The following is a 12,367-nucleotide window of genomic DNA, read 5'->3' as shown; positions in this document are numbered from 1 at the left end:
TCTTATGCACAAGCTCCCACTCAAATCTGGATTAGTTCAAAAACCCCAACAACCCACAACTGAAACCAAAGGTGATCAAGCTCTGATACAACTTGTAAGAAAGTTAAGTAGAAGAACAAATTCCTACACTAACCTTGAGAGGAGGGTAATGCAAAAACTTTTACAGATTGTCACAACATTTATAAAAAATAGAAATAGATATAATAACATTCAAACCATAACACAATGATTTACGTGGGGAAAACCCTTTCGGGAGAAAAACCCCACACTCCAAAATCCACCCAATATATTATTTAGCAATCAAAACATATTGCAATATACTTGTAGAGAAAGCTCTTCGCAAGAGTACCACTAATCAGAGATTTAGAGGTAACTCAATAGCCATAAGACTCTTACACACAACCTCTATCTCACGCACCTCTTATATAAGAGATACAATGCAAGAAATTGTCAAACGGTATTACAAAACCATGGGAAAAAAAACCACCCAATAAGGTGTAGCTGACCTTATCTCTCTTCTAGATTCCCTATGACATGTCCCTCCCTTTTTACAGCTCATTTATGTGTCTGGTGTATTTTAAATTTCTTATTTCAAGAGTACAAACTTCTGGAGACCATAACTTGAAAACTATGTGTCTGATTGATGAACTGTTTGAAGCATTGGAAAGCTCGTGAAGTGCTCTATTGCCTTGTAAATGGCTACATCATTTACGCCCACTTTTCAGGGCATTTCAGGTCCTCAAAATTCCTCAAAATCAAAATTTAACCTTTCATTGGACCCCTCCAAAACAAAACAAAAAATCAATATCTTCAAAACTAGCTGTGATCTCGCAATGTAACTCTACCGGAATGCTTATCTAGCCAACCAGAAGCTTCAGGGAGAATTTTGCACCATTGCGTGCTCAAATAAAAACTTACTATAAATAGTAACCTTAAGTATGTAAATGCAAGGTTGAGACACCATTTTCCCAACAACATAGATAAGTAGAGAGAAATGAAAAGAGAGAGAGGTAGAGATATAGGTAGGGAGGGAGAGAGATGTAGGCTGAGAAAAAGATAATAGAGAGAGAGAGTGGGAAGAGAGTGAGATTGATAGAAGTAGTAAGGCAAGGTTTGGGAGATAGAACAAAAGATAGAAATAGAGGTATTATAGAGAGGGATATAGAGAGAGAGAAAGAGAGAGAGGAAGATGGGAGATAGTGATAATTTGACAGGGGGAAAATAGATAGAGAGGTGGAGAGGGAAGGAGAGAGATAGAGAAAGGTGATATATAAAAAAGTGGAGGGGAGATTTGGAGTGAGGGAGAGGATAGGCAGTCAAAGAGAGGTCCTCGGTAGATAGAGATAAGTAGCTAGAGAGAGAGTATGGAGATGGAAGGAGAGAGAGAGAGAGAGAGAGAGAGAGAGAGAGAGAGAGTAGAATGGAGGGAAGGTGGTAGAGAATTAGGGGAGATAAAAGTAGATAGGGATAGAAAGAGAGGTAGTAGAGAGAGGGAGAGAGGAGATAAAGAGAATAGGAGGGAAGATAGATACCCATAGAGAGAGAAGAGATAAATACTTTAAGGGAGAGGTGAGATAGAGAGTATAGATAGATGGGTACTTGATAAAGAGGTGGAGTAAAGAGTACCTCTCCTTCCCTCCCTCTCTTTGCATACCTCTCCTTCTCTCCCTCACTCCAACTCTCCCCTCCACTTTTGTATATCTCACCTACCTCTATCTCCTTCCCTCTTTGCCTCTCTTTATCTATTTCCCCCCTCTACACTTATCACTATCTCCACTCTTCATCTCTTTCTTCCTCTCTCTCTATTCATACATCCCTCCCTCCTTCCCTCCACCTCTCTACTTACCCCTCAGGATACGATATGACCCCTTTTAACATCCTAGTATATGACATGACCCCTTAGGACACCATATGACCCCTTAGGATAATATGATTTCCTAAAGGGTCATATGATGTCCTAAGGGGTCATATGGTGTTCTAATAAGTGTGGCCCCTTAGGACCTCATACGACCCCTCAAGACATCATATGACCCTTTTTAACATCCTTGTATGTACAACATGACCCCTTAGGACACCATATGACCCCTTAGGAAAATATGATGTCCTAAGGGGTCATATGGTGTCTTAAGGGGTCATATGGTGTTCTAACACATGTGTGGCCCCTTACGACCCCATATGACCCTTTTTAACATCCTAATATGTATGGCGTGACCCCTTAGGACACCATATGAGCCCTGAGGACACCATATGACACCCTAAGGGGTCATATGGTGTTCTAACACATGTGGCCCCTTAGGACCACATATGACCCCTTAGGACATCATATGACCCCTTAGGACCATATGATGTCCTAGTTGGTCATATGGTGTACTCCTAAGAGGTCATATGGTGTTCTAACACATGTCCCCCCTTAGGACCCCTTATGACCCCTAAGGACACCATATGATCTCTTAGGGCATCATATGACCCCTAACGATGACACCATATGACCCCTTAGGACACTATATGACTCCTTAGGATACCATATGACCCCCTAGATAACTATATGACCCCTTAGGACATCATATGACCCACTTTAACATCCCAGTACATGACATGACCCCTTAAGACACCATATGAACTCTTAGGACATCATATGGCCCTTTAGGACAATATGATGTCCTAAGGGGTCATATATTGTATAAAGAGGTCATATGGTGTTCTAACACATGTGTGGGCCCTAAGGACCCCATATGACCCCCAAGGACACAATATGACCCCTTAGAACTCCATATGATCCCTAATGATACCATTTGACCCCTCAGGACACCATATGACTCCTCAAGACACCATATGACCCCTTTTAACATCCTAGTACACAACACAAACCCTTAGGACACCATATGACCCCTTAAAACACCATATAAACCCTTAGGACAATATGATGTCCTAAGGAGTCATATAGTGTTTTAACACATGTGTGGCCCTTTAAGACACCATATGACACCTTAAGACATTATATGACCCCTCATGACACCATATGACCCCTTAATAGACTATATGACCCCTTAGGATACCATATGACCCCTTTTAACATCCGAGTACACAACATGACCCCTTAAGACACCTTATGACCCCTTAGGACACCATATAACCCCTTACAACAATATGATGTCCTAAGGGGCCATACGGTGTTCTAACACATGTGTGGTCCCCACGTGGCCCGTTAGGACCCCATGTGACCCCTAACGATACCATACGACCCCTCAGGACACCATGTGACCCCTAATGACAACATATGACCTCTAATGACACCATATCACCCCTTTTAACATTCTAGTACACAACATCACCCCTTAGGATAGCATATGACCCCTTACGACACCATATGATATCCTAAGGGGTCATATGGTGTTCTAACACATGTGTGGCCCTTTAGGACCCCATCTGACCCCTAATGACACCATATAACCCCTTAGGACCCCATATGACCTCTAACAACACCATATGACCATTTAAGACCCCATATGACCCCTAATAACACCATATGACCCCTTAGAACACCATATGACACCTAACAACACCATATGACCCCTCGGTACACCATATGACCTCTCTTAAAATCCTAGTACATGACATAACCCCTTAGGACACCATATGAGCCCTACGAACACCATATGATGTCCTGAGGGATCATATGGTGTCCTAAGGGGTCATATGGTGTTCTAACACATGTGTGGCCCCTTAGGACCCCATATGACTCCTAACGGCACCATATGACCCCTTAGGATACAGTATGATGTCCTAATGGGTGATATGGTATCCTGAGGGGTCATATATTGTCCTAAGGGGTAATATGGTGTTGTTACAGGTCATATGGTGTCTTGAGGGGTGATATGGTGTCGTTAAGGGTCATATGGGGTCCTAAGGTGCCACACATGTGTTATAACACCATGTGACCCCTTAGGACATCATATTGTTCTAAGGGGTCATGTGGTGTCTTAAGGGGTCATATGGTGTCCTAAGTGGTCATATTGTATTGTTAGAGGTCTTATGTGGTCCTAAGGGACTACATGTGTTAGAACACCATATGACCCCTTAAAACATCATATTGTCTTAAGGGGTCATATGGTGTTGTAAGGGGTCATATGGTGTTGTTAGGGGTTATATGGGATCATAAGGGGCCACACATGTGTTAGAACACCATATGACCCCTCAAGACACCATATGACCCATTAGGACATCATATGGTGTCTTAAGAGATCATATAGTGTTGTTAAGGGTCATATGGAGTCCTAAGGGGCCACACATGTGTTAGAACACCATATGACCGCTTAGGACACCATATGACCCATTAGGACATTATATCATCCTAAGGGGTCATATGGTGTCCTAAGGGGTCATATGGTGTTGTTAAGAGTCATATAGGTTCCTAAGGGTCCACACATATGTTACAACACCATATGACCCCTTGAGATACCATAAGAGAGAGAGAGAGAGAGAGAGAGTATTAAAACTTCTAAAAGGGGACAAAGGGAGAGAGGTCCTAAAAGGACTTAAGGAGAGAGAGAGAGAGAGAGAGAGAGAGAGAGAGAGAGAGAGAGAGAGAGAGAGAGAGAGGCTAAAAGGGGACAAAGGGAGAGAGGTCCTAAAAAGACTAAAGGGGAGGGACACTATATGACCCCTTAGGACAATATGATGCTCTAAGGGGTCATATGGTGTCCTAAGGGGTCATATAGTGTTCTAACACATATGTGGCCCCTTAGGACCCCGTATGACCCCTTAGGACCCCATACGACCCCTTAGGACACCATATGAGAGAGAGAGAGAGAGAGAATGTGTGTCATGTATTTATAAAATAGAGGGGAGATATAAAGAAGGGTGAGAGGGATAGGTTTAAATCTTGGAAGAGAGGAGAGAGTGGGATAAACAAATGGGGGAGAGAAGGGGAGAGGGGGGGTGATAGGAAGAGGGATAGGTCTAGATATGTAGGAAGATAAAGAGAGAGAAATAGAGAGAGGAATAGAGAGAGAGAGAGAGAGAGAGAGAGAGAGAGAGAGAGAGAGAGAGAGAGAGAGAGAGAGAGAGAGAGAGAGAGAGAGAGAATGTGTGTCATGTATTTAGAGAATAGAGGGGCGATATAAAGAAGGGTGAGAGAGATAGGTTTAAATCCTAGAGGAGAGGAGAGAGTGAGATAGAGAGATGGGGGAGAGAAGGGGAGAGGGAGAGTGATAGGAAGAGGGATAGGTCTAGAGATGTAGGAGGATAAAGAGAGTGAAATAGAGAGAGAGAGAGAGAGCCTAATGATTACTGAAATTTGATTATGTCTAAGAAATTATTAAATCTAAAGCTCGGGGAGAGAGGAGAGAGTGACATAGAGAGAGGTGAAGAAAGGAGGAGAGAGATAGAAAAATAGATAATTCTAGAGCTTAGGGGAGGCAAAGACCGTGAGATAGAGAGATAACAAGTGAATGAAGATATAAGCGCACTGATTACTAAAATTTGACTAAGTTTGAAAAATCATAAGATCTCTGAAAATCTAGAATCTGCATTATGACTCGTATAGATCTGAAGCCACTCTCAAACATCCTGACAATATATACATAAAATAAACTTAAAGCATAAGAAAGATAAAAGACAAAGAGAAAATATAACTTATACTTTAATGTTATATTTTACGTATATATACTACTGAAGAAACTAAGGGAATGCTAAATGAATTGCATACAAGTCCATGTTACTAATCTAACTTTATGTAAGAAAAACGTGTATGTGTTTTTTTACTAAACATAACACGTACATGTTTTCTATTTTTTAAAACACGAATGTGTTTTTTTTTTTTTTTAACATGATCACATTTTTGTTTGAAAAAACTCGTACGTGTTTTTAATTTAAATAACCCGTACACGTTTTGCCTTGTACTTAGGCTTGGATAACAAGGCTAAGGCTTGGGAGCTTTTTTTCCCTCCTTTTTAAGTGTTTTCTTCTTCTAGTTTAGTTTCTCAACTTTATTGTCATTAGGTTTACACGTTATCAAGTGGGTATTTCTAAAATTTCCACCATAATTTCACCCATCATCTGAGCTTTCTAACCATATATTTTTTTAAAATTTGAACAACCCTAACATATTAATCTTGAATTTCTTTTACCAATGTCTTCATAGTTGTCAGAGACATATGTGTACCATTTTTTTAATAACTTTGATCTACTTAAATCCAAATTTTTTTAAAAAATATATATTATTGTAGTTCACTTGATTATTTACACTTTAATTTTTTTTTACATTTTTCGATTATTTTGGTGCAAGTTATGCTTCGTGCACAAACAGGTGCCTGATTTTCAAGATGTGCTTGTTTCAAAAAATCATAAAAAAAAATACTCAACATAAAATTACAAAAAAATACACAACTTCTAGTTCTCACTTTTAACTATCTTTCTACCAGAGGATTTGTCAAAATACTAAATCTAACTATGACTTTTTTGATGCGCACGCTAGACACTGTGTTATGTTTTTCAGAAAAAATAAAGATTTATTTTTTGTGCGTGAAGGTTTTGACCCCCTTAATCTTATCTAATTTTGAAAAAAATTAATAGTTTGGAAACTAGATTCAGAATACTATAATTGTTGTTCTTTGTGTATCTTCATATTTTGAGTAGACGAGTCTCAAATTACTCCTCCAAGTTCAAGTTTAGTTGATTTAAAAAAAAAAAGGTGTCCACTTATACCCCACTTTTTGCACACCATCTTGGTGCACTTACCCATACAAGGAACATCAATACCTATTTGATCAATGATGACCTCTCCTAGGAGAACGAGAGAGCCATCAGAGCCTCTGGTACACATTAATTCTATATTATAAATATTCATTTAGATAAAAGTAGATTTATTTATAGTTTATACTTCTTTGTCAGTTGTTTGTGTGTGTGTGTGTGTGTGTGTTGAATTGCATCAATTGTATTTTAATTAGTGTAGCCCCCTTCGCAATATGAGCATAAAACAGATCCTCTACGTCACCAATTTGGTAGGACTCTTGATCATCAAAGGGGACCATCATTTTCAGAACAAATCCAACAAAAAACCAACTTGAGGTAATCAATAATTCAATTGTAGAGAAATAATAGTACAATATAGTTATTTTGATGTTAATTTGATAATTGTAAGTTATTATTAACATAAGTAATATAACATGTTTGAATTGTTGTTTTGCAAGCATCTACAGAGCCACGTAGTAATAAAAAAGGCTCAATTTTGATGATCCACCACAACTATAGGATTTTTTAGTGTTATATAAGTTGTGACCATATATATATGTATATATATACATATATACATATATATGTGTATATATATGTATATGTGTATATGTGTATATATATGTATATATGTATATATACATATATATGTGTATATATATGTATATACATACATATATATGTAGACATATATATAAGGTGATATTCGATCCAATTTGTTTGTTGTGAGCATATCTCCATGCTTTGAACAATTTATGAACATCTTAAGAATTGTTAAGTTATGAATAATGTATATTTGTTTGAATAAGAATGGTTATGTTTTGAAGAACTTATGAACAATGTATATTCAACTATGAATGGTTGCATTATGAACAATTTAGCATGTTATGGATTAATAATATTGAAATTCAATGGAGCTTATGAATGAAAATTGGTATTATCTGAATTTCAAGTGTTGAATTTGGTTGCCTTGGGCAACTTCACAAAATTTTATGATCATTGAGATCATAAGTTATCAATAGCTATCAAAAGTTGTCAATAGTTGTCAATAGTTGTCAATAGCTATCAAAAGTTGTCAACAATTGTCAATAGTTGCAATGAAAAGTTGCAAGGTAGGGTAAATCTCATTCTATTTGTTGTAAGGTAGGGTAAATCTCGTTCTATTTGTTGTATCCATGAATTGTCAATGCAAGCATCTCCAAGTGGGCAACAGTTGTCAACAGTTGTCAACAGTTGTCAATAGTTGCAATGAAAAGTTGCAAGGTAGGGTAAATCTCATTCTATTTGTTGTATCCATGAATTGTCAATGCAAGCATCTCCAAGTGGGCATTTTTATGCTAGGCTGGTTGGTTCTTAAGTTGGTCAAACATTCAGCGTACTGTCATCGTGACGCCATCTCTTGAGTGCCATAAGTTTGAAAAATTACATAGAACTTTGATGGGTTGTTTCTCATAATATGGGACACATACAAATGATCCATTTGAACCCACAGGGTCATATGAGGCCCCTCTACAATATCATATCTTATATTGTGAAGAAGCAAGCTGATTTTCTTAGGACAACAATTTTTCTACTAATGCAAATATTGCTAGTCGTGCGCAATACCAAGTTGCAATAGGGTAAATCTCGTTTTGTTTGTCGTATCCACAAACCATCGGCATGAGAATGTCTGACTGGGAATTTTTATGCTAGGCATAGTCCCAGTTGGATTCCCAAGTCAGTCGAATGTTCAGTGCCCTACTTTCATGACACCATCTCTTAAGTGCCCTAAGTTCAAAAAATTGTTGAACTTTGACAAGTTATTTCTTGGAATTTGGGACACATACGGATGATCTGTTTGAATTCATAGGGTCATGTGAGTCCCCTCTATAATAACCTATTTCAAATTATGAAGAAACAAAGCCATTTGCTTAAGGCAACAATTTTTTTGTTGATGCAAATATTATGTCGTGCGCAATGCAAAGTTGCAAGATAAGGTAAATCTTGTTCTATTTGTTGTATCCATGAACCATCAACATGAACATGTTTGGGTGGGCATTTTTATGATATATATGGTTCTGGTTGGGTCCCTAGGTTGATCGAACATTCAATGCCCTACCATTGTGGCATCATCTCTTGAATGCCCTAAGTTCAAAAAATATCAAACTTTGACAAGTATTTTCTTGAAATATGGGGAACATATGAATGATTTTTTAGAATTCACAAGGTCATGTGGGGTCCCTCTACAATAACCTATCTTAGATTGTGAAGAAAAAAATTAATTTTCTTAGGGTAGCAATTTTTTTGTTGATGCAAATAGCATTAGTTGTGCGCAATGCAAAGTTGCAAGATAGGGAAATATAATTATGTTTGTCATATCCGCAAACTATCTACATGAGAATGTCCGAGTGGGAATTTTTATGTTAGGAATGGTCCTGGTTGGGTCCCCAGGTCGACTGAATATTCTACGCGCTATCGTCGTGGTGCCATCTCTTAAGTGCCCTAAGTTCAAAAAATTGTCAAACTTTGATAGGTTGTTTCTCGAAATCCAGGTCACATATGAATGATCCATTTGAACCCACAGGGTCATGTGAGGCCTCTCTACAATAACCTATCTTAAATTATGAAGAAACAAAGCTATTTTCTTAAGGCATCAATTTTTTTGTTGATGCAAATATCATCAGTCGCGCGCAATGCAAAGTTGCAAGATAGGGAAAATATCATTTTGTTTTTCATATCCATGAATCGTCAGTACAAGCATATCTAGGTGGCAATTTATATGCTAGGTATATTCCTAGTTGGGTTACCAGGTTGCCCAGACATTTAATGTCCTACCGTCATAGTGCCATCTCTTAAGCACCATAACATTCATTTTTTTTGTTCATGCAAACATCATCAGAAGCATGCAAAATTTGCATATTAACAGAAGAATAGTGCATGAATTACACATTGACAAAATAATAACGCATGAATTACACATGGACAAAATAATAACGCATAAATTACACATTAACAAAACTATAGTGCATGAATTTCAAGTAGAATCATAGATACAAAATTTGTCAAAAATTTTCATTTGTGCATTTATAATCATTTGGTCATTTATACATACAAAATTTGGCCCCTAAATAGGTACAAATTAGCTCATAATCGCCTATATACAAAATTTAGCCTCTAAATACATACAAATCAACTCATGGACATTTATATACAAAATTTGGCCTCTAAATAGGTACATATCAACTCATGGTCGTCTATATACAAATTTTGGCCTCTAAATACATACAAATCAACTCACGGCCATCTATATACAAAATTTGGCCTCTAACTACATACAAATCAGCTCATGACTACTATATACAAAACTTGGGCTCTAAATAGGTACAAATTAGCTCATGGTTGTCTATATAGAAAATTTGGCCTCTAAATAGGTATAAATCATATATACAAAATTTCCAAAATCATTCTACCCTTTTGTAGAATCAATCTAATGAACCTTGTGGATCAATTCTAACCCTTATGGTCAGATTAATGAACTTTCCATAAAGTCTTATTGAGTAGTCTACCACAAAATTTTATCAACCTGAATATTCATTGCAACAAGAAGGTTAGAATAATGAAGAATATGCATGTGTGTGTAGAAGTCCTTGAACAACCAAACATTAGATTTCTTCATAGGGCACCTTCTAAGCCATGTTCCTATTACAATAACAAACCCTATTGGGTACTCAATACCGTCTCCATTGATGATTGTGGTTGTCAAATTTTTTTCGCCTCAATACAAGGATACAAAAATTAATCTTTGCCTTCTTCATTGTTTTCATCAACAATAAACGCATACACATGACCTACATTTTATTGAAGGATAAATTAGTACCAAAAACAATGTAAGATAAAATAAAATGAGTTAAAATTTTCCAATATAAGTAAGTAATAAGTTACAATACTTGTTTGCACTATGTCAGATAAATGATCAAAATCCACATAAACTTTAATTTGGTTCAACTGTAGTGGTTTGGGAAGATATGTATCAATGGGAACTAAAGGTCTACAAGACCATCCATCAAAAAATCCATGTACATGATGAAAAAAAAATACAATTTCTCTAGCATATAAATAATTGGTGAGCTTACATATGAGTTTCTCAATGAGTGCAATTCACTCGATCATGTAAATGTATAACAATATACATAGAACCTACAACATCAAAATTGCGCATCAACCAAAAATATCTAGAAATGGTAGAATTACCTTGATTACCTGGTCTCATCGTCGAGTTACACCATTGCACAATGGTTGTTTCATCTGTTAACTTAGCACCACCTTCATACTTTAGTTCTTCCCTAGCAAGGACTCTTTTTACGCATGCACTTGCACCATTGTGCTCTCCCTTTCCATGTCCAACCTCACTAAAATTCCAAAAATGGTGTATGCCGATCCTCACATGCATCTTACTTAACCAATAGAATATCCTTGCATTCTTGAATTGTGATGTGCAGTTTTCCAAGCATATGACATATTGGTTGTATCTAATATACCTTTCCCTTAAATTCTCATAGTAGAGTTGAAAGCATCCTTGCAAAAACTCTATCGAATGACTACGATCATCGCTTATGTAGAAGTGATATTCTATTACTATCTTTTTATCTTGCTTTGTGCTATCATGTGCATGCATGAATGCTATTTGTACAAAAATAGTAACTTGTTGAGAGTGGTAATATTGGGATTGTACTTCATTTTGAGGTTTTAGCATATAATGCTCTACAAAATCTACAATAGAAATGATGGTACCAAGAGAAAATGTATCCTTACATATCTTGAATTGCTCATCAAACCACCACGCTCTATGTGTATGCATTATGTAGCCATAAACTAGTTTCTCCTAAAAAATACTCATAAACTCTGCTATAGGTATATCTTGACTCACCAACTCACATCTCTTCAGCTCTTTTCCATCTTTAACCCCATATGTGATTGACTTGCATTTTCCATAAGAGACTAGTGTCTTTCCAAATTCATGTGTAATCTCTAAATGTATACATCTTTGCAACTTTTGCAAACCACCACATGTAGCACATGAACCTTTCAAACACATAATATTATAAAAGGTCCAATAATCATCTCTTTGAGATAATACACTTGAAATAAAATCTTTCAATGATTTTGGAGGTACTTGCACACCACACTCCTACAAAACATCATTAGTGTGCAAAGTACAACATATATGACGATATATATCATAATGCATGGAAAATTCAATATGAATTCTACAAAAACATGTAGCGTGTGCATGATTTATCTTAACATAAAAGGGTTTTGTCATTTCAAAAAACCTTTGACTAGTTCTTATGTGAGGATAGGTTTGAATTAATATCTCATAAAATTGTGTTTGAGTCATATCTAAAAAGTGTTTTGGATGTGGCTCACAATTTCTTGATCCAATTTGTCTTCTAACAACATCTCTTTGATAAGGTGAAACTCTTGCGTTGTCATTCCAAAAAAATTCAATTAATTGTCTTAATACATCAACAACAACCTTGTATCTTCGTGGAATTCTACCAAAAAATGCCCAAAGAGAATTATTGTTAGGTTCCTCAAATTTTTCATGCCTCCCTAAGGCATGGCATGGTGTTGTTCTACTTGTCTTTAATGACTT

This window comes from Cryptomeria japonica, chromosome 10, assembly GCF_030272615.1.
Source record: "Cryptomeria japonica chromosome 10, Sugi_1.0, whole genome shotgun sequence".
Lineage (NCBI taxonomy): Eukaryota > Viridiplantae > Streptophyta > Pinopsida > Cupressales > Cupressaceae > Cryptomeria > Cryptomeria japonica.
The sequence above is the reverse complement of the archived record's forward strand: the minus strand, read 5'-3'. Positions refer to the sequence as shown.